The following is a 27,771-nucleotide window of genomic DNA, read 5'->3' as shown; positions in this document are numbered from 1 at the left end:
ACTGACTCATGTTTCTCAGATTTCATTTTGAGCCTGAGAGTTTGAGTAGCCAATATCATAGTATAATCACAGTTTAAGAGTAGTATAATCATAGCAGAATCCCCACCAAATCTGACATGTTCGTAAAAGTGATTCCAAAATTAAAGTAAGGGGCTGCATCTAAAATAGGGGTGGGACTTATGCAGCCCTCTGCCTTTGGTGGACTGCAATTCCCAGCACTTCCCACCACTGGCTAGGGCTGCTGGGAGTTGCTTTAAATGCACCATTGCTGATCCCCACAGAATCATAGAATAATAGAGTTGGAAGAGACTGTAAGGGCCATCCAGCCCAACCCCCTTCCATGCAGGAACTCTCAATCAAAGCATCCCCGACAGATGTTGAGGTGGAATCTCTGTAACATTAGGAGGAACTTCCTGACAGTAAGGGCTGTTCAACAGTGGAACACACTCCCTCAGAGTGTGGTGGAATCTCCCTCCTTGGAGGTCTTTAAACAGAGGCTGGATGGCTATCTGTCGGGAATGCTTTGACTGAGATTTCCTGCATGGCAGATCTTCACTCTTCATGTTTTTAAGCATGGCTTTGTCACTGATAAAGAAATTAGTCCACCACCATGGGTAAAATGACAGTGACCTCATGAAGCAAAATCACTGCTAAAATTAAAGAGGGCAGGTAAGCTTCCTTAGCTGCTGTTCTGAAGAGACTGTATGCGGATATGTTTTAGCTAAAACAGGTGGGCTCGGGAAAGGAGATTGGTGGACTTCACTGAAGGCCTTTCTAATTCCCCCTTGCAATTTGAGCACTGAACTAAACAATTCTATGCAACTGCTTCTCAGCTTGTTCCACATGAATTCCTACTTTCAAAGGTGGCTACCAATACATTAAATGCATCTGTGCAACAGCAGGGACCAGAGTGGTGTAGTGGTTTGAGCATTCAACTATGACTCTGGAGACTAGGGGCGAATCCTGGTTCGGCCATGCAAACCCACTGGGTGACCTTAGGCAAGTCACTCTCTCTCAGCCTCTGAGAATGACAGTGGCAAATCCCTTCTGATGAAATTTGCCAAGAAAAACCCATTATAGCTTTCCCATAGGGCGGCCATAAACATGAACTGACTTGAAAGCACACAACAACAACAAATATAAATTAACTGAAGCCTTGGAAGTGGCGATGCTACTTTAGCACTGCTAGGTCAAGGCCATGGCTGCAGAGTGGGGATAGGAACATCTTGCATTGCTTATGCCATGTGTATGCCACAGATCTTTGGCGCACTGTTTGTGTATGAACCATCAGGTCACCTGTCAACATATGGCAACCCCATGAGTTTCATAGCGATTTCATGCTCAAGGAATCCTCAGAGGTGGTTTTGCCAGTTCCTTCCTCTAAAATATACCCTACACCAGTGCCTGGGATTCGTTCGCAGCCTCTCATCCAAGTTCGAATCAGAAGTTCCTCTGCTTAGATTCCAAGATCAGACAGGATCATGTGCCTTAAGGATTTTTAGACACCCAAGATCATTACACACTCAATAACAGGGCTCTTACATGGTGCTAAAGGCATAAACCCTGTATCTCTATTGGCTCTCTTGTGAAAGCCACTAGATCCTCATTTGGAGGCAAAAACCAATGAAACTTCATTGAAAACCTAAGAAAGTGATCTGTTGGAGGTTGACAATGTGTAAAAAATGAAATAACAAAAAGAAGCAAACTCTTTTATTAAGAAGCTGGGTTTGTTTATTTTTAGAAAAACCTGCCCCCTTTCTTAATTTGGGGTGGGGTGGGCCTCTTTCATCATGATTACATGACCTACAAAGGTTCCTTGATTCCATCTAGATATAGCAATGTTGCCTTCTCTATTTTATATTCACAACATCCCTACGAAGTAGGTTAGACTGAGAGAAAGTATCACTCAATTTAATAATAATAATAATAATTTAATTTGTTTTATTTATATACTGCTATTCCAAAGATCATAGCAGTGAACAGCAAGTAAGTTGATTAGCAAGTAAGCTAATTTACAACCAGTTAGCTTCCCAGCAGAGGGGGGATATGACGCTAAATCTCCCCATGTTAGCCAGCCTTTGCAGCACAATAAGGATGACGAAGACGTGGGACAGGCTAGGGTACCTCAGAGACATATCCTTGTTTTATAATTCCACAAAAAAGTTAATCCTGCTGCAGCAACGCCTCCTCATTAACCACCAACAGCACCCAATAGTAACAGAATACTGAATCCTCTCACTTTTCTATTTCTGTCACCCTCAACTGCAACAGAGGAGACACGTACAAAGGTACCCTCTGGGGGCTATGTGAAAACATGTCTTCCAAACTCACTCTCTAGAATTCCCCATAGGGTCACGTCTGTGAGGCTTGCATCCACCAATTCCCACATGACTCAACTGAATCCAGAAATGCAAGAGAATTTCTCAGTCTGCAAAATCCCTGTTTTGTCAATCCATTTCAGTGGGCCCTTGTTATCCACTAGGGTTCAGTTCCAGTACCCCCCATGGATAGCAAAATTTGTGGGTGCTCAAGTCCCATGAAATACAGTGGTATTGTATGTCCCTTGTATAGAATAGCAAAATCAAAATTGGAGCTTATTTATTTTTGGAATACACTCGTCCCTCCACATTCACTAGGGTTAGGGGCACAGGAACACCCCCCCCCCCCGGTAAATGTGGAAAAACCACAAATAGCAAAAACACTATTCTCTTTAGGAATCTCTAAGTCTTTCAGTGCAATTTTTGGTTAAAGTTGACCACGGAGTTGTGGTGGAGGACCTAGATATTACTAGAGAGAGCATATTAATAAAATCCGTGAATAATAAAATTTGCAAAAGTCAAAGCCGCAAATGTGGAGGGATAAGTGTATTTTCAAGCTGTGGATAGTTGAATCCATGGATATACCATAAATATGCCTGACCTCATGACCCCAGATGGGGAGACTGGGGGAGATCAACCCCCTCCAGTCTAGACTGAAGGCCATTGATCCCCCTCCCTAAAATGATCTGTCAAAATTGGATTACCTAAACGCCTGTGAAGCTAAACCTCCTAAGGAATTATCTGTAAAAATTCCAGAAAATTATCAAACACTGAGAAATATAAATACTGCTAATGATGTTGAGTCCTCTCAGGAATACTAAAACCTGCCTGCAGTCCCATCTAATGCACTTGAGTTATAAGCTATTCTGAACACATGGACATAACAGTTTTCATACTTTCAGGATGTCTCAACAATAAGGGATGGGGAAAAGAATTTGCTCTCTCTAGTACCTTGAAGAATTAGATTAATGGTATCTAATCAATAACAGTACATAGTATCTAATAATAAAATAGTACCTGATTAATAACAACAGAGCCAGCATGGCATAGTGGTTTGAGTGGTGGACTACAACTCTGGAGATCAGGGTTCAATTCCCCAGTCGGGCATAATCACTCACTAGCAGATCACACTCTCTCAGCCTCAGAAGAGGCTCTGAAGAAACTTGCCAAAAAGAACCTGGCATTGGGTGGCCAGAAGCCATAAACGACTCCAAGGCACACAACACACACAATCCTGGGATCAAATAACAACAATAACAACCTGCCTGCCAATATCCTCCAAAAATACAGTTCTGACATCCCTGCCTAACACAGACATACCAAAGGAATAATTATTATTATTATGATCAACATTATTATTTGCAAACTGAAGCATAATATATATGCTATGGAGGCAGGAGAAGGGTTAAACTACATGCACAGCAAAAGAAACGTGTTCTTCTTCATACGCTTACATCTCCTTGCCTACCTAGGCAGAAAGACCAGAAAGTTGCTTCCACATCTGCTGCAACAGCAGCACCTTCCAAAACTGAGCAACAGGCTGCATCTGCACAGCAGAAATAACTCGGTTTGACACCACTTTATCTGCTATGGTTATTATTATCATTACTTTCATTTTATTTTCTTATATCCCACCTTTCTCCCAATATAGGGACTCAAGGTGGCGAACAAGTATAAAACAATACAATTTAAAATACAATACAAAATATTAAAAGACATGGTTCTAGGCTAGAGAATTCTGGAAATGGTAGTTTGTTGTGGCACCAACTATCAAGCAATCTCAGGGCTGAAAAACCACCTTCCCTTTTAAAATTCCCTTACTGGAGGGGCAAAGGGGGAAAAAAAATCCCAAACTGTTGTTCTTCCAAAATAAGACACAGCAACAAGAATCTCACAGAAAGATGACTACCTTTTTGGATGAATATCCCAGGGAAGCAAGCTTTGCTTTCACATACAACTCACCCCCCCCCCAGTGAAGCACCCCAAACTCCTGCCTTTCTTTGCTCCCCACCCCCAAATATCACAGTATTTTTTTAAAAGCATGGAAAGTGCAAAAGGAGACAGGAATGAGCTTGCCATTGCCAGTCTTACCTTTCCAAAGGCAAGGATCCTTAGGAGCTGCTGGCTGAGATCTCCATGCAGCAATTCATGGCTCACAAAGGGAGATGCAACCAGTTTCCAAAGCTGGGCATGCTCAGGAAGGGGAGGAAAATAGCCCTTGCTTCCCCCCCACTTTCACCTTGTCTGGTTCCAAGGCTTCCTTGCAATAAAAGAACTAAAAGATCCTTGCAGAGGCTGCAAGAGCTCTGAGTGCTTTTGCAAGGAAACTGCACCCTTCTTGCTTGCTTTTTTTGGAGGCGGGGTTTTTAAACACACAGTTTGTTCTGCTTTTTCAAGAATCAAGAGGCACTTTTTTCTCCTTCTGCAGGGAATTACTCAGCCACCCGCCACGTGATGCCAAGCAGCACAATTATATAATGCAAATGGTGTTCAGGGTGTGTGTGTCTTGTTATTGTGTGTTTTCAAGTCCCTTCTGACTTGTGGTGACTCTAAGAGGAACCTAGCCTAGGGCTTCTTTGTTGGAAAGTTTCTTCAGAGGGGGTTTGCCATGGCCATCCTCTGAGGCTGAGACAGTGCGACTTGCCCAAGGTCACCCAGTGGGTTTCCATGTCTCAGCAGGGATTTGAACCCTGATGACCAGAGTCATAGTCCAACACTCCAACCACTAGGCCACGCTGGCTCTCCAGGTGTGCCTATGTTTGTCTTTTTGCGGCTGGAAGCCACCATGAACAGGAACCCAAAGAAAAACAACACCAGCGACATAGAGGAAGAAGTCTTTCCTCTTAAACCAAGGCAGATGTTGGCTTTAAAAACAAAACAAAATGCACAGCAAGGGAAATTACTTTTTTTAAAAAAATAAGTCCATGCTGGTTGGGGGATTCTGGGAGTTGTAATGCAAAATGAACTTTATCACTGTTGTTTGCCCTGAAGTTGACTATGAATGGTAGACTCCAAGACATCCAAACAATACCAGTCTTGCTAAGGTTCTGCAAACTCAGGGCCATGGCTTCCTTAGTTGAATCAATCTCCCCTATTTCTGTCTCCCCTGCACATTACCAGCCATTATCCTCTTTTCCAAAGAGTCACATTGGCTCTTGTATGTCCAAAATCTTCAGGCATAGTGGTTTGAGTGTTGGCCTACGACACTCAGCCATGAAACTCACTGAATGACCATGGGCAATTCACACTCAGTTTCAGAGCAAGGCAATGGCAAACCTCCTCGGAACAAATCTTGCCCCATGATAGATTCACCTTAGGGTCCCCATAAGTTAGAAATGACTTGAAGGCATACAACACACATGCACACACACAAAGTATGATTTTTTTATCATCTTGGCGTCTAGTGAGGCTTCTACAAAGAGCTGCCTCAAATTGTTTTCTTGTTCTTGAGAAGAGCATCCTAGGAAGGAAACTGGTCTCCCCAGCCAGCCCAGATCTGGGACCTATACTAAGTGGCAGCAGCTCTTTGGGAGTCTTTTTCCCTCAAGAAGATTTGTGCTTTGAACCTTTTGCATTCAAAACAGGTGCTCTACCACTACTGCCCACACCCCCAACTGCCCCCCCTTTTGCAGAAAAAGTTCTGATTAATCCTCTGTCATTAGGCTTGCCATATCCCGCCTGGGGGCGGGACTTTCCCGGTTTGGGGCGGGTCCGCACGGTCCCGCCCCGGTTTGCCCCCGCCCCCGGGCAGGATGTGGCAAGCTGAGGGAGGCTTTCCCGCGCCGCTTGGGCCTCCACTCCCCGCCGCGATCGCGGCGAGGCCGGGGGCCCAGGCGGCGACTGAAAGCCTCCTTAAGGCGGAGGCTTTCCCGCGCCGCTTGGGCCTCCGCTCCCCGCCGCGATCGCGGCGAGGCCGGGGGCCCAAGCGGGGAGGGAATCCTTCACTCAGGGAGGCTTTCCGTCCCCGCCTGGGCCCTGGGCCTTGCTGCGATCGCGGCGGGGGCGGAGCCCAAGCGGCAAGGGAAAATGTAGGACAAAAATTTCAAATGTAAGACAAATGTTTGTGTGTCCTACATTTGAAATTTTTGTCCTACATTTTTCCCGGTTTCGAGGTCCGGAGGTATGGCAACCCTATCTGTCATCCCACTTTTTCAGCTGCTTTAAAAACGGATTCCAAGCAGTGCTCACCCACTGAGAAACCCCAAAAGAAATGCTACGATAGGATTGTGCCAATACTTATATTGTGTATCCTACCTTTCTATAGTACTTAGAAAGTAGTACAGTGGACCCTTGTTATACGCTGGGGTTTGGTTCCAAGATCCCCCGTGTATAACAAAATCTGTGTATGCTCAAGTCCCATTAACTATAATGACATAGCAAAATGGCGTCCCTTATAAAAAATGGAAAATCAAGGTAAATTTATACTTTTTTGGAACATTTTCAAACCGTGTATGCTTGAATCCGTGTATAAAAAATCCATGTATAAGAAGGGCCAACTGTACTTCCTCCCATTTTAACCTCAGAACAGCCATGGGGATTGGCTTGCTAGCAAAAAGAATGATTAGTTAAAGCCACTCATTAAACCCTATTGAGGAACAAGGACTCGAAGCTACCTTCTTCCAGTCCAGGTCCAAGTCTGAAACCTTTTTTTTTTTTTTTGGTAATACTTTTTCATATCCAGAAGAATGCATTGGTGAAGTCTGAAGATCAGTCAGTCATCATGACAGTCTCCATAGCCACTCCACCAAGCAGAGTTCAAAACCTCCAAGTAGCAGTACTGATCCATCAACAAACAGGTTCTAGCATTTTTCATCTCCTCCAGGAGGAGGTTTCTATAAAGCTATTCTTAACTGCCTATTTGTGGCCAAGCCTTATGAGTCATTAACTGGGATAGCTCACAAGATATCCTTGTTGGGGAATCCATCCCCTCCTTTCCAGCTATAAAGACTGCAGAGAAAAGTCAGAGGGAACAGTGAAATTTGAGTGGGATGGCAGATTATGCCATCAATCTACCTTGCTAAGAAAAACATCCTAGTTCTTTGACCCTATGAGTCTGGCTCTGCTACCTCACTTTGCAACAGCGAGTGGCCCAAACACTACAATGTGGCCCAACACTACAATGCAGTCTATCTGACTGGAGGCCAGTGCAACTCTTTTATTTCTATTATTATTCTTATTTCATATGTGCCTAAAATATTCTCATTTGACGTTCTAGCACTCTATTCCATCTGACTGGTTTCTGCAGCTCACACACTTTTAAAGACTTTGCTTAGCTGTCAGCACAATTTTATTTGTACTATACAGTACTTTTCTTTATTAATTACTGCCCTTTTATCCATTTGATTTGGCTAATGGATTTCTTTGTTCAATTGGCTTAATGGCGTCTAATTGATTACTTCTGTTCTTCACAGCCTCGCCTGAGAACATCATTTCCCCTCAAAGAGCTCACCTACAGTCAACTCAAGACGTAGGAACACCTTACTGACCTTTTGCAATCTGCACCAGTGGCAAAGAAAGTCTGGAACAATTAAAGAACAGAATCTTCTCAGCAATCAAACAAGTAATGTGACATTGCCATTGAAAATCCATAATTTCTCTCCATAACATACTCAGGACTAAGCCAAACTAAGATGGTCATAGATATGTAAATCCATTGACCCTCACATTACCTTTTGGACTAAACCTCTCAGAACTCTTCATTGTGGCTTGAGGATGCTGGGAGCTGTAGTCCAAAAGGCTGTTTTTCTCAGCTCTGATTGAAACTGTAACCCCCTGTCATCCAAGACACATCTGACCATGCTGGCACTGTATGTACCGTATATACTCATTTATAAGTCGACCTCATGTATAAGTAGAGGGAAGGTTTCAGGGTCAAAATCCTGGATTTTGATATGACCCATGGATAAGTCGAGGATAAAACCTAGGGGGCCATAAGGAAGGATGGAAAGGGGGAAATACCACTTCCGTCCCTCCGTCTTTTTCTCTGGACCTCTAGGAAGCAAGTGGATTTAAATGGAGGGTTGTTTCCACAGGAGTTTTCCCCACAGGAAGCAAAGGCTTGCAAACGGACCAGGCAAGTGGATTTCAATGGCGAGTTTTTCCCATAGGATGCAAAGGCTTGCAAACGGAAAAGGGAAGTGGATTTAAATGGGGAGTTTTCTCCATAGGATGCAAAGCCTTGCAAAACGGTACAGGCACCGGCTTTTCAACGGGGAGTTTTCCCCATTGGAAGCAAAGGCTTGCAAACGGAACAGGGAAGTGGATTTCAAAGGGGAGTTTTTCTAATAGGAAGCAAAGGCTTGCAAACTGACTGGAAGGGGAAGGAATTCAATGGAGATTGGGGCGTCAGGCTTGCTTGCTATAGGACCTTTCTAAGCACTACTGCTGCATTGACCCTTCTGTAAGTCTAGCCAAGATTTTAGGGGCAATTTTGGGTCATACATTTCTCGACTTATAGTTGAGTATGTACGGTATGTGTAAACTAAGGGGGACAAAGTAAAGAGAGACAAATGGTTTGGCTCTCAGAATTAAATGCTTTTAATTGTTTCCTACAATTGGGCTGAAATAAGGGATCATTGACAGTAGGGCTCAGACAATTCTTATATAGCTGGACATACTAAAGATAATCAGATTTGTTCTGACCATTCTCACTGGTTCATCAGTTGGGAAAGATCTATAACAGGCGCACATTCACCATCACAGCTATACTTGGGAGTAAATCCCATTCTAGTGAGTCTGGCTTAAAGCCTACCAGTATCACCTAAAATCCACAAAGCAATGACACCTTTAAATCAATAAAGGTATACTTTTTGAGAGTTATTCTCTGTAGTGCGCACACTTGTACTCACACATTTGTACATACAACACAAATTGCAGTTCATCCTACAAGTGTTTCGCTCAGACTTCATCCTCTGTTCCCTTATCTGTGGGTGTTCCTCAGGGCTCTGTTCTGGGTCCCCTTCTGTTTTCTCTCTACACACTGTCCTTAGGTAAACTCATTAGTTCTTTTGGTTTTTCCTACCATCTGTACGCCGATGACACCCAGTTGTATCTTTCCACCCCTGACCTTTCTCCAAGGCTTGAACAACAAGTTTCATCTTGTCTCGCAGCTGTCTCGCAGTGGATGCGCCATCGGCGTTTGAAGCTCAACATGTCCAAGACGGAGCTTCTTGTCTTTCCTCCTAAGCCCACCCTTCAACACTCCTTTTCCGTCTCTGTGGACAACATTTCTATTCAACCAGTCCATCAAGCCCGCAGTCTTGGTTTTATCTTTGATTCTTCTCTGTCGTGTATCCCTCAGATCCAGACCACAGCCAAGGCTTGTAGATTCTTTTTGTACAATATTGCCAAAATCCGACCATATCTCTCTGCCTCTACTGCCAAGATCCTGGTCCATGCTCTAGTGGTCTCAGGACTCGATTACTGTAACGTCCTCCTGGCTGGGCTTCCTCTTTCTCACCTCCGTCCTTTAATTTCTGTCCAGCATTCAGCTGCACGCATTATCACATCCGCCCACCGCTCTGACCACATCTCTCCTGTGTTGGCATCCCTTCACTGGCTCCCCCTCCCTTTTCGTATTCAGTATAAGCTCCTGCTGTCGACGTTTAAAGCCCTCCATGGGCTGGCCCCTCCTTACTTATCAGACCTTATTTCTTCTCACCTTCCCACCAGGGCCCTCCGTTCTGGTAGTCAAGGTCTGCTGTCCCAGCCCAGGATTTCCTCTTCCCCATATCGGATTCGTCCCTTTTCACTCGCTGCCCCTCACTCCTGGAACCTTCTTCCCCCGCAAACAAGAGCCATCACTTCTTTAACCAGCTTCAAAACAGAGCTGAAGACCATCCTGTTCAGAGAAGCGTTCCCAGGCATTGCATAATTGTCACTTGCTATTCGATATTCTTTTGTTGTCTGTTTTATTGAATCATCTCCTGTATTGCTATGTATTTTATATGTATTATCCTACTAGAGAGGCCCCTTCCCCACCACCTTTCCCTTCTCCTTTTGTGTTGTGTCTTTTTAGATTGTAAGCCTGAGGGCAGGGAACCGTCCAATTAAAAAGATTGTATGTACAGTGCTGTGTAAATTTACAGCTTTATAAATAAAGGTTAATAATAATAATAATAATTTTGCACCTTTGGCAGTTTTGCCTCAAGCCTGCAGGCTGTAAACTTTTACAAAATTCCTGAGAATGTCATGGGCCCTTCGCCCCTTAGATCACAGTCTGGATACTCAGCAAACCCCAAGATGCAAAACAATTTTACTTCCTCTTTTCCCACTTCTGAGAAGTTACTGAAGCAGCTGCTTCAGATTTAACTCATTAGGTCCTCACATCTTGTTTCAGGAAGTTGTTTTCTTCCACCCCACCCCTTAAATCCTAAATGCTTGCATATGCCAGTTTGTTTCCTCACTATTTTTTATTTTTTGCAATTGCATTCGCAAAAAGATCATGGCAGGAGAAATTATGGACTGCTCAGGGGGAAAGCTGCTTTTCTTTCAAAAGGCCCCTCTAGCCGGGCATCATCCTGTATAGAGGTTCAGGCTGATAACTCTGGGTTGGGATCAACCAGACTGGACATAGATCCAGTTGTTCCGCCAGTCCCCAGCCAAAAAGGCCCTTAAAGCATTCTAAAAAGACCAGCTGTGACAGAGTCCTAGAAATTCTGCCACAACAAATGGCAGATCACACAGTCACACACACCCTTGCCTGCCACGACCACCACATTTTCTCTGAGAGTCCAGTCATGACTTGTGACATAGGGGCACCTAGCCACATGGGTGAAGTCAGGCACCCCACTTCTGCCCTTACAGGCCATGGTGAGAGCCTTCAGAGGGAACACTACAGCAGCAATGACTCTGCAGCAGAGTGGCGGGTGAACATATAAATACCCCCATCACTGAACTAGCCTGGGGGCAGGAACAGGCTGGAAACACGAGCGAGATACCACAGCATTGTTCCATGGTATCCGGCCTGTGCGTATAGACCCTTGCTCAACTTGCTGTACCAGAATGCTACCCTTCCCCACAAATAAACATCTTTACTCATCCCTCCATAGTCACTGGAGTTAGGGGCACAGGATCCCTGTAAATGTGGAAAATCACAAATAACAAAAACCAAAACCTGGGAGAACACCTCTCTAGAAATCTCTAGGTGCAACTCTGTGGTCAGCATCTGCCAGACACTCACCACAGAAATGTGCTGAGAGGTTACAAATGCCTATTGGATTGTTTTCTCTAGGAATCTCTAGCTCCTTCAGTGCGACTTAAAGTTGATGATAGAGTTGCGCTGGAGGGCTTAGATATTCCTAGAGAAGACATATTAATAAAATCTGTGAATAAAAGTCAAAGCTGCAAATGTGGAGGAACAAGTGTATATTTTTAAATGGCTTTTATTAAAATCTTACATAGAAAAAGAATCATATCTAGCTTTAAACAGAATTTTAGTTCTACTCATTCATTGAAATCAATGGGACTTAAGTAATTTATGACCTAGAAGGCTGACTAATTCAATTACTTCTCTTCTAATTAGGACTATCCTGTGTCTCACACTGGCATATACATATCTGTGCACCATTATACATTTTTTATTTTTATTATTGATTTCACTTGTCTTCACAACTAACCTTCCTAAGGCAGCTCGGAACACATTAAAACATAAAATATGCTCACAACATATTGCATCTATAAAGCTACAGTCTAAAAATACACGATGCATTCCCAATAAAGCCAAATGCCCAAGTGGTCACAGTTGCATGAAATAACATTTCTTTCATCCTTAATTAAAACCCATGAAAGCAAAAAGCAGCTTGTTTATTTCTGTCCACAACAGCTAACAACATAAGGTTATGCAAGCAACAAGCAATCCTCCTCCACCTTTTCCTCATTACCATCATAACAAGATTGAGATTTAAAAGCAAACCACACAAGCCGAATATTTTGTCCCTCCTAAACTCTACCATAGGGGGGAAAAATCAAGGCCACCAATCCCATGTATAGGTCAACGCATGTCTACACAGCTGCTTTGCATGTTGTAATTCAAAGGAGATGTGTAGACATGCACTGACCTATACATTAAGTTCCATTAAGTTCCACCAGATGTCTGGGGATTGTAATTCAAAGTGTAACTTTTCCAGTCTCTCCCCATTTGTGTGCATTTTGTTTCTGCACCATAAGGGCACCAGTAAGTCTAATCTGCACTGCAGAAATAATGCAGTTTGCCAACGCTTTAACTGCCATGGTTCAATGCAGTTACTGGGCAGTTAAAAATATAACAAATAAATGAATCGTAAATTTGTTTAGAGCCCCCCCCCCCCCCCCCTGCCAGAACCAAAGCATTTAGTTTTGTAACAGTGAGGTTTGTTACTCCAATCCAGACCCCTCACTGGTGAAATGGAGCTCAAGCTGAACCTGCCTTGTGAGAGTTTGACTTTATAGCATGAGCTCATTTCAGGGCTTGAGTCCATTACTAGTTGTCAGACAGTACGCTGAGGATATGTGGGTGGAATTCTGATATAAGTCAGAATGTTCCTGTTCCATTTTGTTCATCTGGTCTTGCATCTAGAGGGGAGGAATCTAACCCAATAATCTTGTGTTTTCATCAGTGAACCTTTATCAATGGTGGCTTTGCTAAATATGTTCCAGAGCACCTACGAACATATAAAGGTGCCTCTCCATAATAGATGCAACCCTGTTGGCGCAGTGGTTAAATGCCTGTACTACAGCCGAAAGGTTGTAAGTTCGATCCTAGGGGCTCCAAGGTTGATTCAGCCTTCCATTCTTTCATAGGTTAGTAAAATAAGTACCCAGCTTGTTGGGAGCAATTGGCTTACAGATTGTAAACCACTTAGACAGTGCTGAGTTCACTATTAAGTGGTATAGAAATGTACGTGCTATTGCTATGGAACACTTGGAAGTTCCCCAGCTGTGTCTTAAATGACTTTAACTTGCACACCAACAACCCACTCAGCTTCATCATTTTTCACTAGTATCACAGCAGGGTACCAGTTTCAATCTCAAATTCAAACTATAAATGTGAATGTTGTTGTTGTTGGTGGTGGTGACAGTGATGATACTGCTGCTATTGCCATCTACACAGTCATCACCAATCCTCTTTTACTTCACAAGGGGCACCCAAAATAGCTTTCACCAACAGTTGTAAAAGAGTAAACTTCAGCTCTTAACAAAGGAGAGGCAGCAGATAAAAATAACAAAATAACAGCAGCAACAAACAGATCGAAGGGTGCAATGCTAACCTGTGCTGAACACCATTTGTGTTGTGGGGTGAATTAGGAAGGGGACAGAAATGCTGTTCTGTTGGCCAGGCCACATGTCTACCATGGGAAGAAAATGAAGGAGTGGTGATGTGGAATTGCTTCTTGTAGCCCATGTTGGTGAATCAAGGACCCAACTTCCAAAATGACATAGATTTTAAAAGATAAACCAATTAAAAGGTGTTTAAAAGGTGTTTTTTTAAGGATTGGAAATTTTTTGTGGTTTTGAAGGAATAAGACATTTAATAATGTAACAACTTGTCGATATGATTATTAATTATTATACTTGGTTGAATTTAGTAGGATCTGTAATGGTAGAATACTATATTTTTACTTATTTGGTTTTCATTCTCATTACAGTTGAGGGTGGGTCAGAGTTCTTTTGTGTTTTAGTTAGTCAGTGTTTAGTTAGGTAATGCTTATTGTAATAGATTAGTGTTTTAGTAGTGTGGTATACTATGGTATTATTTCAGTTTAGGATAGTTTAATTTAGTTTTTCAGAGCCCCAGAAAACCCAGTGATAGCTCTGCCATAAGGCAGAAATTACCTGAAGGCACACAATAAGAATGAAATTTAATTTTAGTTCTAGCTTTATACATGAATTATTTATGTATTGTTTTTCTTTTTCTTTTGGCATGTTTATTATTTTGTTACGTATTCATTTGTATGCATACACACATATATATATGGGTACAACTTTACAGAAATAATAAAATGCATTTTGGTCTCCTACCCTGACAGACCAGAATCTGAAAGAACTGGAGCCCTGAGCAACAAGTTCTTACACTGTAATATAGTTTGTTAAGGTTGCTGAGTCAGTACTGCAAAGCACATGTGCTGAGAAAATTCCACTGATCTAACTAATTTGATACAAGTTTTACCAACAGGTTAGGTTTCAATTGGTCATGCACATTCCCCAGTTCTTGCTAAATAACCCATTCTCCAGTCATGTGGCATAAGGAATGGCCACATAACTCCCACAAGAACTCTTGTTCTTCTGATTTTTTTCCTAAGACCAAGACACATAATTTAAAAGGGATGCAAGCATTTTTTTTAAAGTTAGCAATGTGAAACCCTGCTAGTCTCCCCTTCGATGTAAAGCTAGGAGTAGATGTGGTACATTTTGGGAGTGTTGGTGTCATTGTGAGTGACTGTGAATCTGCTGTATCCAAAGCCTCCTTGTTACTGAAGCATACCTTCAAATTAGGCCCCAAACTTCCAAAACCCTTGGCACCCATGTGGGTATTTTTCTTTCAACTGGCTTCAACTGATGCAAATTATAAAAGGCAAACTGCAAGAGCAGGAAGGCTTCTAAACCCCATCCCAACCTCCTGACATGACCTTTGTAAATAATTCAATAGGGCTCTGGATGCTATGTGCCCAGCCCAGGTTTTTCTTTTACCAGTTAAAATTTAGCCCAAAGATGAGGATCTTATTTCAGCCAAATGAAAATTGAATTATTTTTTTTTTTACTTTTCGGAGGCTGCCTTCTCATGATGGATGGGACCAAAACCACCAGCATATTTTAGCTTAAACCTCTGACTGTCAGGAATAAAAATTTAGGAGAGGCAATTCACCCTTTTTGAATGGGAGGGAAGACACAGAAAAGCTGAAAAATACCAAGCAATGACATTATGGGGAAGAACTGTATCCACTTGAGGAACTGTGGAGATCAGACTAATATCTCAGGAGGGCCAGGATCAGCCCCAGGACCTCAGGTTCTCTACGTAAAATGTTGGATTAAATTCCATGCCCCAAACTTCCAGTGGTGAGGGGTGCAAAATCTTGTTATGGCCACGTTTTCCAATTCTTGCTAAGGGTTATGTCTGCCTTGACATAATTGACAGGGTAAATATATTATCCAGAGCAATAATATCCAACCGTGCTTTCACTCTTCTGGCATGATTCTGTTTAAGAGCCAGAGCCATAAAAAGATAAATGGGGTAGTGGAGGAGAACCACTGCAAATAATTTCCATTGTTTCTCTACTTCAACAAGCCTCCACTCAATATATTAAGGACTCCATAACAATAGTCTCCTCGAAAACATTGTGCACATTACTTGCTTACCTGTAGTTAGCCTCTCTGAGAGCCTTTATGGCTGAAGAACAGGGTATAAATACTCCAAATAAATAAATAAATAAATAAATAAATAGTTCCATATAAAATGCGACACTTTTCACTTATAAATAAAACCTGCAATCTGGAACATCTTTTTTACCTGAAGATTGAACAAGATACTGTTTTGTTATAATTCAAGGCAAAATAAACCTCTTTCATAAACAAATGTCATGTTCCCATTTATATGCCTTGATACTGAATGCTTGATGGTTTCATTATACCACTTATGTCGTATAGATTTCCCAATCTATATCACCATAACATGATCAGTTTATTGCTAATAAATATTACAAGGTTCTTAACAAGCTCAAATGAACAAAATATGGAATACAATAAAGTTTACTTACCTTCCCAATATCATCATATTTATAATATTTCTCCTTTTAGAGTAATGGAAGGAATTTTTTACGTACCCAAGATTAGAATTTTGAGTATGATTTTTGACCAACATAAACATTTTATTGTTATTTACCGTATATACTTGTGTACAAGTCGACCCCATGTATAAGTCGAGGGAAGGTTTCAGGGTCAAAATCCGTGGCTAAGTCGAGGGTAAAACATAGGGGACTATAAGGAAGGATAGAAAGGGGAAAATATCACTTCCGTCCCTCCTTCTCCTTCTCTGGACCTCTCCCAACATTGGATTAAGAAAGAAGCAAGTGGATTTAAATGGACAGTTTTTCCATAGGAAGCCAGGTCTTGCAAAACGGACTAGAGAGAGAAGCAAGTAGCTTTAAATTGAGTTTTTTTCCCATAGGAAGCAAAGTCTTGCAAAAGGGACCAGGAAGAGAAGCAAGTGGATTTAAATGGGGATTTTTTTTCCCATAGGAAGCCAGGACTTGCAAAAGGGACCAGAGAGAGAAGCAAGTGGATTTAACACACATACACAAAGTATAAAGGCACCAGATCTTGTTTGATCTTGGAAGCTAAGCAGGGTCAGCCCTGATTAGTACTTCGATGAGGAACCACCAAAGTATACCAGGTACTGTAGGCTATATTTTAGAGGAAGGAACTGGCAAAACCACCTCTGAGGATTCCTTGCCTAAGAAAAGCCTGTGAAAGTTAATGGGCCCTCTCCATAAAGTCAATAGGCAGTTTGAAGGTACATGCACTCATTCATGTTGCTGAATTCTGTTCTGCAAAATAGATTCTGCACCTTGGAGTGCTCCATCGAAGTTCACAGTAACATGGATTCACTGCTCCACTGACAAGGGAGGACAGGAGCCCTCCCTATAGCACTAGTGAACTATATTAAGATGAGACACTCCAGCAAATGCTCAGGTATGGATGACTTCAAGAAATCGTCATATTATATCCTCTTAACTTTCCAAGATCTGCAATGCCAAGTCGGTGAGGTTAGTGAGAATTCTGCCACTTATTTAACCCAAATGGATCAGAGTATTTTCATAAATGGAGCAGCACTGAACAGAGCATCCCAAGCCAAGAGCTTGTCAACCCCCTAAAATTGGACTGAATCATAGTTTAATGTTGAAACCCTCAGCCTTGAGATCATGGAGATTATCACACTGGAGGCGTCCTCCTCCAGTCATTAAATCAGCTTTAAATCATCCACACTGTCCAAACTGGGGGTGTGATCGGGGTTCACACCGCCACACGTTTGTCCCATCAGTAAAGTGTAATGGAGCTGTCATTTGGTAATAACAGGAACTTCTGTTATTACCAAATGGCAACTCCATTATGCTTTACTGCCGGGACAAGAGTGTGGGGACGGCTCCATTATGCTTTAAACATGGGAGAAGGGTGGGAGAAGCACACTGGAGTGTGAATCCCAATTTCGCAGTTTGGATGATTTAAAGGTGATTTAATGACGGGGGGAGGATGCTAAGCCTCCTTTGTGATAATCTCCCATTTTTTTCCGCTTCCATGAAGCTATGAGGAGATAATTGGGACCTTACACTTGCATTGGATATTAAGTATGATGATAGGGTGTTTGACCAGGCTAATTTTAAACCATGGTTAGTGGAAACAAGCCAGCTTCATAAACTGTGGTCTGCTGGTGGCTTGTTTCTATTAATTATACTTAAGGTTAAACACAGATGGAGTACGATCTGAAAACAAGCTGTGGCGAATCTAAAATGGAGACAAGAGCTTTCAAACTACACCCACCTACACTTCAGAGTAGGAGATGAAGCAGCACTTCATGATTACAATATTTAGAAAGGTGTTAAGTCCAGTTTTGGTTTTAGTATGAACTTTAAATAAACTAGCCAAAGTGCCAAACCATGTCCTAAAATACGTTCAGCGTCTTGATTGGCTCCTTTAAAGTCCATTAGAACCACCATCTACTGCAAAGGAGAAGAAAGGGGGAAAAGAGTAAGCATTCAGCTCACCGGAATTCCTTCTCATGATATGAAAGTATGATTTAGCATACTGTCCAACATCCTTCCCAGAAGGAATTGTTTTAGGCAGTTCTGTACTTACTTTGAAATTTAAAAAATCACCCAGATCTATCTATCTACCTAGGGAAGGAAGACATAATGACTAATGCACCTTTTCAAGCCTTCAAAAGTGACCTACATTTATTTCTCCTCAAATGGAAATATTATCTCATACCATAGGACCTTCCTAGATTCCGGAGCAAACACTATAAATTGTGCTGGAGAAGAGGGAATAGTGATAACAGATGAGAAAAGCTGTAGTATATTAAAGGTTAAGTTGTCCTCATTCATGGGAGGATGGTAGCTAGAAGAAGAAAGTGTTGTGCTATATTGAAAAGACACAGATTCTGTTCCCAGGCAACCACAGGACAAGATAAGCGCATTTACTCAGGGAAGCTCTTCTAGTGAGGTGATTAAGCTCTTCTAGTGGGGTATACACACAGCCCCTAAGGGATGGTGTGATGCTGCAGCAACCACACTGTGTGGCCCTGATCTGGCCTTTCCAGGGTGCAAAAAAGAGCTGCAAAAAGTGGCTGGAAAGGGCATGATAGCCATGGCACCATGGCTATATGGTGCTCTTTTGGCGCTGCGTTGTGAAGACACAGCACCGGAGGAGCAGTGTGATGGCACATGTGATATGGGGTTGCACATGGCATCGTGGCACCCTGTGTGGCAGAGTCAGGGCGTGTGTCATGCGAATGCAACGCTCTGACTCCGCCCCAAAGTCATTTTAAGTGATTTTGGTAAAGAACATATTGTCAGAGATCCAATGTAGTATAAGTATTGGACTGCTGGACTACAATGGGGGTATAAATTATATGCCTCTCCACATTTTGTTGGACTTCAAGTTCCAGCATTGTCAGCAGTGTGGCTAAATGAGAAGAATACTGGGAGTTGCAGTCTGACCAAATTTGGAGGGCTACAATATTACAACTACTGTACTAAATATGGAGAGGCTGATATGAAATCCACACTCAACCATGATGTTTGTTGTGTGACTCTACTCCAGTCATTTTCTCTCAAAATTATTTGATGTGACTGCTAGGAGAGTAAAGCAGTGGGGGAGTGTTAGCATACCTGACATACTCCGCACTGTATTTGGGATTTCAAGCATGTTCTTAAGAGGGCACAACAGGGACGTAGCCAAGGGGGGGATCTTGGGGTCCAGACCCCCCCTTCCATTAGAAAAATGAATGGTGTGTGCTGCTGCGCCGCTGCACCCAAGCCCCATTATAATGGTGGCACTTAGTTTGGACCCCCCCCCCCTTCCTAAAATCCTGGCTACGTCCCTGGGCACAATGACCTTTGGAATATCAGGAAACTTTCCCATGGGAAAGATAAGTAGACCTGAAGACATATGGAGGACACAATTAATAGCAATATAGAAGTCAAATGGGTTTGCAGATTGCTCCCCCCAGCTTTCTGCGTATCTTTTCACACTAGAAACAAAGGCAATGGTGAGTAAGTCAACACTTCCTACCTATCTCCTGCCATGTTCTCAGCCAACTTTCCCATTTATCTATTTTGGGGTTGTCCTAAATCCAATCAATGTTTTTGTTACTCTAAAGTTAAAGCTATAAATTGTACTGGAATTCCTTTGTTGATTCCTTTGGAACACCGTCGGGTCTTTGTTACATTGTAAGATAACACCTAGCACTTCTCGAGGTGACTCAGATGTAAATATCATCCCCAATCCTAGCTCCCTTGACATAACCAGCACACAATTTGTGCTCAAAGTCTCCCCCCGACCATGTGGACATTAAGTCTCTTGTTGTGTCACTTTCAGACACTATCTGAGCCACACCCCACTTTCCATGGTTTCCTCTTCAGCAGAGGTAAATATTACCTCCTCTACAATGCTAAGCTTCCACTATCCAATTCCCATACCTCTGTTTTGGTTAGCTTTGTATGCTGTTGTTGTTTGAATTACTATTGTGTGTTTGATTGCACTCCTGCATATTTATAAATAAAAACCTCCTAATATTCACCAATCTTGGAGTCCTCCAGCAGTTAGTACTGGTATAAACAGATGAAAAAACAATCCTTAGGTTACCTAGCCTCTCTCAAGCCTCCTTGAGTTAAGCAATTACCCCAATATTTAAGGAGATGCTGACACAGTTGTGGGGAGGGGAAACTCCCAGTCCCCCCATTTTTGGGTCACAGGAGAGAGGGAAATAGAAACACCTTGAGGAAACTAGCTCAAGTTCTTCAGAAAAGAAGACAAACACCCAATACATAGTAGACCCACAAAAGCTAAAGTCATAACACTTCCCTGTAGTAGCACAATAACAATATTTTGCATCCTCACATTGTTGGGCATCTTAGTGTACAAGCAACAGTGCCAAGAGAATCCATTTCACTTCCAGGTTGTAGCACAATAAAATGTGGGACAGTCAAAAGGTGCATGTGTGTCAATACTTCTGCAAGGCACTCCATGCATTAAAACAACTCATCACACCTTCTTTGCCCCATGATTCTTTTTTGATAAATAATCTTTATTAAATTTTCTTTTAAAAAGAAAAGTTACTTCATCAATACATCATTACAAAACCTTGCCCCATGATTCCATCCAATATGACTGGAGGTTGGTGCACCTTGTCCATGTGAGAGCTAAACATACACTTCCAGATTTCACACTGCTCAGTTCCTCACCTTACCATGTTGGATGCAAACAGAAGGTGATGCACAGTCAAGAACTGTATATCATTTTTCTTGATATTCCCAGAAAATTTTGTGATAGATTCTCAGGATCGCCAGAAGTCAGATATGACTTGAAGGCACACAACAACAAAGCACACAAAGTTAGAGGAAGCTTCCACTTGTATTTATTTCTTATTACAATTATAGCTCAACTATCTTTTCATGAACTCAAAGCAGTGTACGTGGTTCTCCTGCTCCATGTGAGGTCGGCTGGGCTGAAGGAACATGATTAATGCACAGTTTCTTGGCTGGAATCTTGCTGGTTGAGCCCAGCCAAAATAATGGCCCTATAAGGACAAAACACAGACCTTGGTTTGACCAGAGTTTATGTAGTTTTATTGATTCCTCACCCTTCTATTTACAATATGTAACATAAACTAAAAGGAAGTCTTCTCAAATGCATGCTTAAAAGGAAGCCTTCTCAAGTGTATGTTGGATTTACCTACAATCCAACAGCATTTGGAAGGACTCAACCTGTCCACCTCAGGTGTGAATGAATATTGTGACTTCAGGAGTGTAATATCACATGGACAAACAGTATGAAGTTTGTTTGGGGTTGAACTATACCATGTTCACTAAGGGGGTAGAACTGAAAGACATAACAGTGTTAAGTCTGGAATATCAGTATGGAAAGGGATCTTGCAGCACCTTTGATATTAACTGTGCGAAAGAAGTTGTAGTGTAAGCTTTCGTAGGCTTGGTCTACTTCCTCATATGTAGGAAGTACATCTTCTTAAGATGTCTTCAACTTCTTATGCTACAACTGCTTTCACACATGATGCTACAAGACTCCTTTGCATACTGACCATTTTAACTAGTTAAGGCTAAATTATTTTCATTTCCAGTCTCTCTCTCTCTCTCTATCTCTCTCTCTCTTGTTTTCATGTAAAGTGTAATCAAATTCTTTATTAGCCTCTTTTTGGGCTACTGGGTCCATTTTACAAACCATCTAAAACTATCCAGAATTTTCTATTGTATTCCTTTCCCCACCCCTAGTTTTAATAAAATGTCATTTTAAAACACCGAGTGCAGTGATAAATGATTTTTAATAAGGCAAAGATAATAATTTCCATTATTTCTGTCTCCCCAGTGCTTTTTATATTGATGCCCCCTTCCTTTCTCAAATAAAATATGCAATATTTTACATATAAAATATGCATTCCCTCTGAGCATACTAGGAGTCAGCAGCAAGCATAGATCAGATGACACAGGGACACTGCAACTATCTTCACAGGCACATACTTCACAATCATGTTGTCTCTGAAGTAACCCTCCCTTGTATTCATTAGAACATTCTGCCAGGTAAACATGCACAAGGCTGCAACCTTACAGTGGCTGATAATTCCCATTTGCAAGAGCTTTGTAAGCAAGCTTTGCTAAAGATGCTTACCAAACACTTTCTAGCTCTTTTGACTAAATGTATGAAGATCTGTAAGGCAGCCAAATAGAGACGATAGCACTTGTTTGTGCACAGACATGCACTCCTGAGTTTTGATGTTGCACAAGAAAATCCCTGCATTGTATCCTGCTGTGTTCAGTGCCTTCCACTCCATGTAAGTGTACAGAGGAATGCAGGTTTAATGCTTAAAGAAGCACAAATGACCCAAAAAACAAACAAACAAAAAACACTCTAGAAAGTTATCTTTTAAAAGGTTATCATATATACCAGTTATAATTCTAGGATGGGAAAAGGTAGTTACATTGAGGCTGCATCTACATGACAGAATTAATGCAGTTTGACAACACTTTAATTGCCATGGCTCAGTGCTATAGAATTCTGGAATTTGTGGGATTGTGAGATATTTAGACTTCTCTATCATAGAGCTCTGGTGCCACAACAAACCAGAAGTCCCAGGATTCCATAGGATGGAGCCATGAAAATTAAAGTGGTGTCAAATTGTATTAATTCTGCAGTGTGGCAGCAGCCTTAAAGTCAGTTTTAAAAGTAACGTTGCTTTTCTCTCTGTCTCATAAAAAGCTACACCTATTACTTTAAAAAAATTGAAATATTACGAGCCATTGGTCCATGCTACAAAACACATTCTCTTCCTGTTCACATCATCAGCACCTCCACATTCATTCACAAAATAGCACTTGAATGATATTTCTCCTCCACAGTTTAGTCAGCCTCACAGCCTACAACCATAAAAGCAGTTACATGCTATAGTTACATTAAAAAGGAAATGAACTTAGCCTTGTTAGGTTTACATGAGCCCTTCGTATCTGCTGGAGTTTGGTTCTAGGACTCCCTGTGAGTAACAAAATCCATGGATGTTCAAGTCCATTAAATGCAATTTAAGTAAAATGGTGTCCCTTATATAAAATGGCAAAATCAAGGTTTGCTTTTTGGAATATACACACACATATTCAAGTCGTGGATAGTTGAATCCATGGATAAGGAATCTGCACCTTTATAATTAGAAAAAGGATTTAACTATATGCTAATTATCCTTTGTAACAAATTTCTCCCAGACTCTGAAACAATTTCTCGTGGATAACCCTATTGTTTATCCTGTGGAATACTAAGAAATTAAGAATGTTCTGGAAAAAACAGTATCTGTCATATTCTATGGGGCTGTCACGCCAGAAGGATGATTATTCATTCTTAATAAGGGATGCCCTTGTTTTGATCTCAACTACTGTCAATTATACATACATCATTATGCATCTGTAGGAAGCTATATATTTAATATGCACAGAGAAAACTTGCTTTTAGCTTAGAAAGGGGCCACAAAGACAGCTTGAAAAAAATCCAACCGCAGAGGAAAAGAGAAGGGAAAGCATAACTGGCTAACTGCAGACCTCTGTGGTTATTTTTGGGCCCTGGCCATCAGTGAAAGTATTTAATTAGTTAAATTAGCCAATGAGTCTGAGAAGGATAAATCCAGCAGATTTATTGTGGTGTAGCACAAGGTCCAAAAGATACATTAATATCATTTATGGAGCTGGCTGGGCCATTAAGGGAATTTTAAACTTGCATTTTAATTTTCCAAGGGGACAGAAATGTTAACGCCTATAGAAATACCCCTGATGTATAATTGTAACTAATCGTATTTGGTCCTGTAATGGTGGGCACGGAATAATCTCTTGGGAAGTTGGGAACAAGCCTGCACACACGCACACACTCTTTTTCTCTCTTTATTAAAAGTATTTTTACAAGTTGTCCTACTGCCAGGAGGCAAAGAACCTTTTTTTCAGGCCGACCTTTGGCAACAGATTGGCTGTGCACAAAGGAGCTTTTAACAAATTGGTGCTGTAGATTTTTCCTAATATGTTGTTATTTTTTTTTTAAAGAGTGCTTTAACACTGGGATTTGTTTTAGTATTATTCCGTTTTTCTGTTTTTATTTGCATGACTTTTTATTTGTTTTAATGCTACCATACTCTCCAACATTTCACAGATGAAAATGGGGACAAATGTGGCCCACCATCATCAAGGTGGCAACAATTATTAATGAGGAAAAACATAAAAGCTAGGAGAGGGGACAGCACTTTGCTTTTGCAAGATTCTGCCCCTTCTGCTCCTTCCCCTACTGAGTTAATTGAGTGCAAACCACATTTGCACTAGAGTAACTAGGTTGAACTGAGAACAAAGGGGGGAAGTGGGAGGAGGAGAGAGAAACCGGGACATTTTAAAAGCAGCTGCAAAAGTGAGATGGCAGAGGACTAATTGGTACTGTGCCTGACAAACTGATACAGTTGAAGAGTATCTCTACAAGTTTTAATCATGTCACAAACTGATTATAATTCTCGTAGAAAGATGGGATAAAATAAAAACTCCTCCTCTTCCTCCTCCTCCTGTTCTGCTTTATATCCCACTTCCCCCCCAAAATTGGAACTGAAAGTGGCTTACAATTTAAAAGAATGCAATTAAAAACATATATAAACAGATAAAACATAGATAAAAAAGGGGGATTCATAGTTGTGGATGCATATGCTTTGGAAAAGCAGTTCATAAAAATATGAACAGTTTGGGACTTTACCATATGAGGTTAAAAAGAGGAATTTTAACAGGGTGCTACTTATCACAGGACATTGTGTCCGTTCTGCTACTGCCCTGCATTCCATGTGTTGCTGTAGTGCATCTTTTAATTAACAGGAGAAATTCATCAATAGCACTAAATGTTGCTATTATAGTGCAGCTGCACGGGTGCAAAACATCTCTTAACTTCCATTCTGCCATTGCAGCCTGATTCTCCCACTCCAACTCACTGTTCCAAAGCAGGGTAACTTCATACCTGTCCGGTTTTTGCTGTGTTTGCATACTTTTAATAGAAAAATAAGAAAATAAAAATTTGAATTGTTTTGTTGTAATTATGGAAGCACAGCAAAATTAAGAATAAATAAACAAATAGGCCTGGAGTTAGCTAGCTTTGGAATAGCGAGTGGGAAAGGGAGAGAGGGGGAGAATCAGACCCCCATCCTGCCATGTGACTGGTGGAAGGCCAGAACTGTGGCAAAGAGACTTATTGAACCCAGGGAGGGATTTCAAAGCAGTGAAGTTGTGGTGAAGAAGAGAGATGTTTTAAGAAATGTTTTCAAAGCAGTACAATCCTTTTCCCTTTCATAATGCAATTGCCACAAGACACAAGGGTGCTGTGATCATGCCCTCTGACCAAAAAAAAATCTGTCTTTGGTTCTTCTTCACCTTATCATGTTGTTTACAGTCTGAATATTCTTTTGGTACAACAGCAAGACAATATATGCCTTACATGTTAAAAAGTACCTAGGATTCAAACAACAAAATATTATTATCCACTACATTCTTCAAAGAAAGCCGTACTGTGTTGAGCATGTCTTATTTTGAGGTTTATAGACAAAATGGCAGCCTTTGTAAACCAAAAACAATGGGCTTAAGTAGGATTGCCATAGTGCCGGACCTCCAAACCGGGAAAAATGTAGGACAAAATTTTCAAATGTAGGACACACAACAATGTGTCCTACATTTGAAAATTTTGTCCTACATTTCCCCTCGAGATCGCGATGGTGAGCGGAAGCCAAGCGGCGAGGGAAAGCCTCCACTTAAGAAGGCTTTCCCTCCCCGCCTGGGCCCCGGGCCTCGCTGCGATCGAAGGCCAGGATCGGGGCATCGCCTCCTTCTTGGCCCCCGCAGGGACCAGGAAGGAGGCGAGCAGGCCGCCGGCCATCGCCAGGGCTTCGCTTCCTTCCTGGCCCCCGCAGGGACCAGGAAGGAGGTGAGCAGGCCACCGGCGATGGCTGGGGCTTCGCCTCCTTCTTGGCCCCCGCGGAGACCAGGAAGGAGGCGAGGAGGCTGCAGGGAGGCGGGGAGGTTGGCGCGGCTGCGCCCAAGAGGCTCGGCCTCCCTGCAGCCTCCTCCGCCCCAGGCCTCGCTGCCCTCCTTTTCCTCCACGCGGCCATGCGCAGTGGAGGAGGAGGAGGGCAGCGAGGCCCCGAGGGTTGCCTAGCAACCCTGCTGCAACCGGGTTTTTCCCGGTTTTTACTGCACCCGTACCGTGACCGGGCAGGTGCCGCCAAAACCGGGAAAAACCCGGTTGCAGCCGGGTTATGGCAACCCTAGGCTTAAGTTATCATGATGACATGCCCTCCAATATTTCACAGGTGAAAACCTGGACACATATGGCCAAACAACATCAGACTGGGGTCAAGATGGCAAAACATAACAACACACAAGCTAGGAAAGTGTGCAGCAATTTGCTTTTGCCTGAGCCTCTCCTTTCCCAGAAAAGAGTTAAAGAAACACAAGCTACTTTTGCTTTTTGAACTCAGTTTGAAGCAAGCTGAGGACAAAGGGGGAGAAAGTGGAAGCAAGAGAGAGAAACTGGGACATTTTAAAAGCATCTGAATAAGTTGGACAACAAATTATTAATCTGGACTATTCCTGCCAAACCTGGACAGTTAAGGGATATATGATGACTTATCTGCTCCAATGTCAATTGGCAGAAAATATACTTAAATTGCTTTTGTTCCTTTCTACCAAAGAAGGGAATCCAAGGTGTTCCCCAGAGAAATTGTCACTTCTGTTTTAATTTCCAGTTATAAAAATGCTCCTCATGGGCCTAAAACAGCCCAGAGGGAGTAAAAAACATGCTGAAATTGCTCCTCTATACACAGAGGGCACAAAGAGCATTTCAAGTTTAAAAAATTGATAAGTGGGTAATGGTTTCTTGGGAACCTCACAAATGAGGTTGGAGTTCCATGCTACCCTGAGGCTGGACTTTCGCTACTCCAATTTCAGTCAAGGTACTTCATGTGTGTATTTTCCAGAAAAATGTTGATGAGTCTATAACTGAGCTAAAGTGAATTTGACCATCATGAACCTTGTAGACTAACTGCAAGGCATAGAATAAGTGGCCCTGTATTTAACTGCTATAGAATAGCAAAATCTCTTTTTATGTAGCAAGCTTATCTCTGTTTTCTAATCACTATTTCAGTACACATAATGTCTTATATTTCTAAATCACAAGGTTGTTCAATTAATGTTAATCATTGAAACAGGGCTCAAATTGATGATACCTACCTATTATAATTATAGATTTCACAGGCCAGCATATGCAAATAAAAGAAAGCAAACGCTAGTTATTATGACAACATGTATTCTAATAGTCAAGAGCTGTAAACGTAATTGCAGATAAGAGTCTATAGTACAATTCTGTAATTAGTACTAAAACTGTTATTTCCAGATAATTAAATCATTATACAGGCCTGGGAGAGCCCTTGTAAAACATGCTTTTTGGGGAGCAAATTAGGAAAAAGGCATTCCAAGTGTAATGAATGTTTAATCCATAGAGTGTCATGTAGGAACAACGTCAGATCTGGGAATATAGTACAGATGGTGGAAACTATGAAGTCCTTATCCCAAAGGCTATCTGGAGTGCATCTGACACTTTAGCCTGGGGAGATATTTCATGTCTTAAACCAGTGGAGGAAGGGAATCATGTGGCCTTTGACTGCACTTTCTAGCAGTCCTAGTCAACATAACCTATCCTGGGA

The 27,771-nt window shown here is 41.9% G+C and overlaps 1 protein-coding gene across 6 annotated transcripts in view; it reads right to left on the bottom strand.

Moving 5' to 3' along the window:
* The window catches only part of LOC149317052 (phosphatase and actin regulator 1), a 322,885-nt gene that overhangs the window by 175,674 nt on the left and 119,440 nt on the right, over positions 1 to 27,771 (bottom strand). Inside the window, exon 1 of one of the 6 annotated variants that reach the window (XM_089516740.1) lies at positions 4,410 to 4,638. The exons of the other annotated variants lie outside the window; for them this stretch is intronic. The gene's annotated coding sequence lies outside the window, so the exon portion shown is untranslated. Of the gene's footprint in view, positions 1 to 4,409; positions 4,639 to 27,771 lie in introns of those variants that run through there. 6 annotated transcript variants of the gene reach the window in all.

This window comes from Sceloporus occidentalis, unplaced genomic scaffold (genome assembly GCF_023333645.1).
Source record: "Sceloporus occidentalis isolate IW3139 unplaced genomic scaffold, rSceOcc1.0.p SCAF_3, whole genome shotgun sequence".
Classification (NCBI taxonomy): domain Eukaryota; kingdom Metazoa; phylum Chordata; class Lepidosauria; order Squamata; family Phrynosomatidae; genus Sceloporus; species Sceloporus occidentalis.
This window is presented reverse-complemented; position numbering and strand designations above follow the sequence as displayed.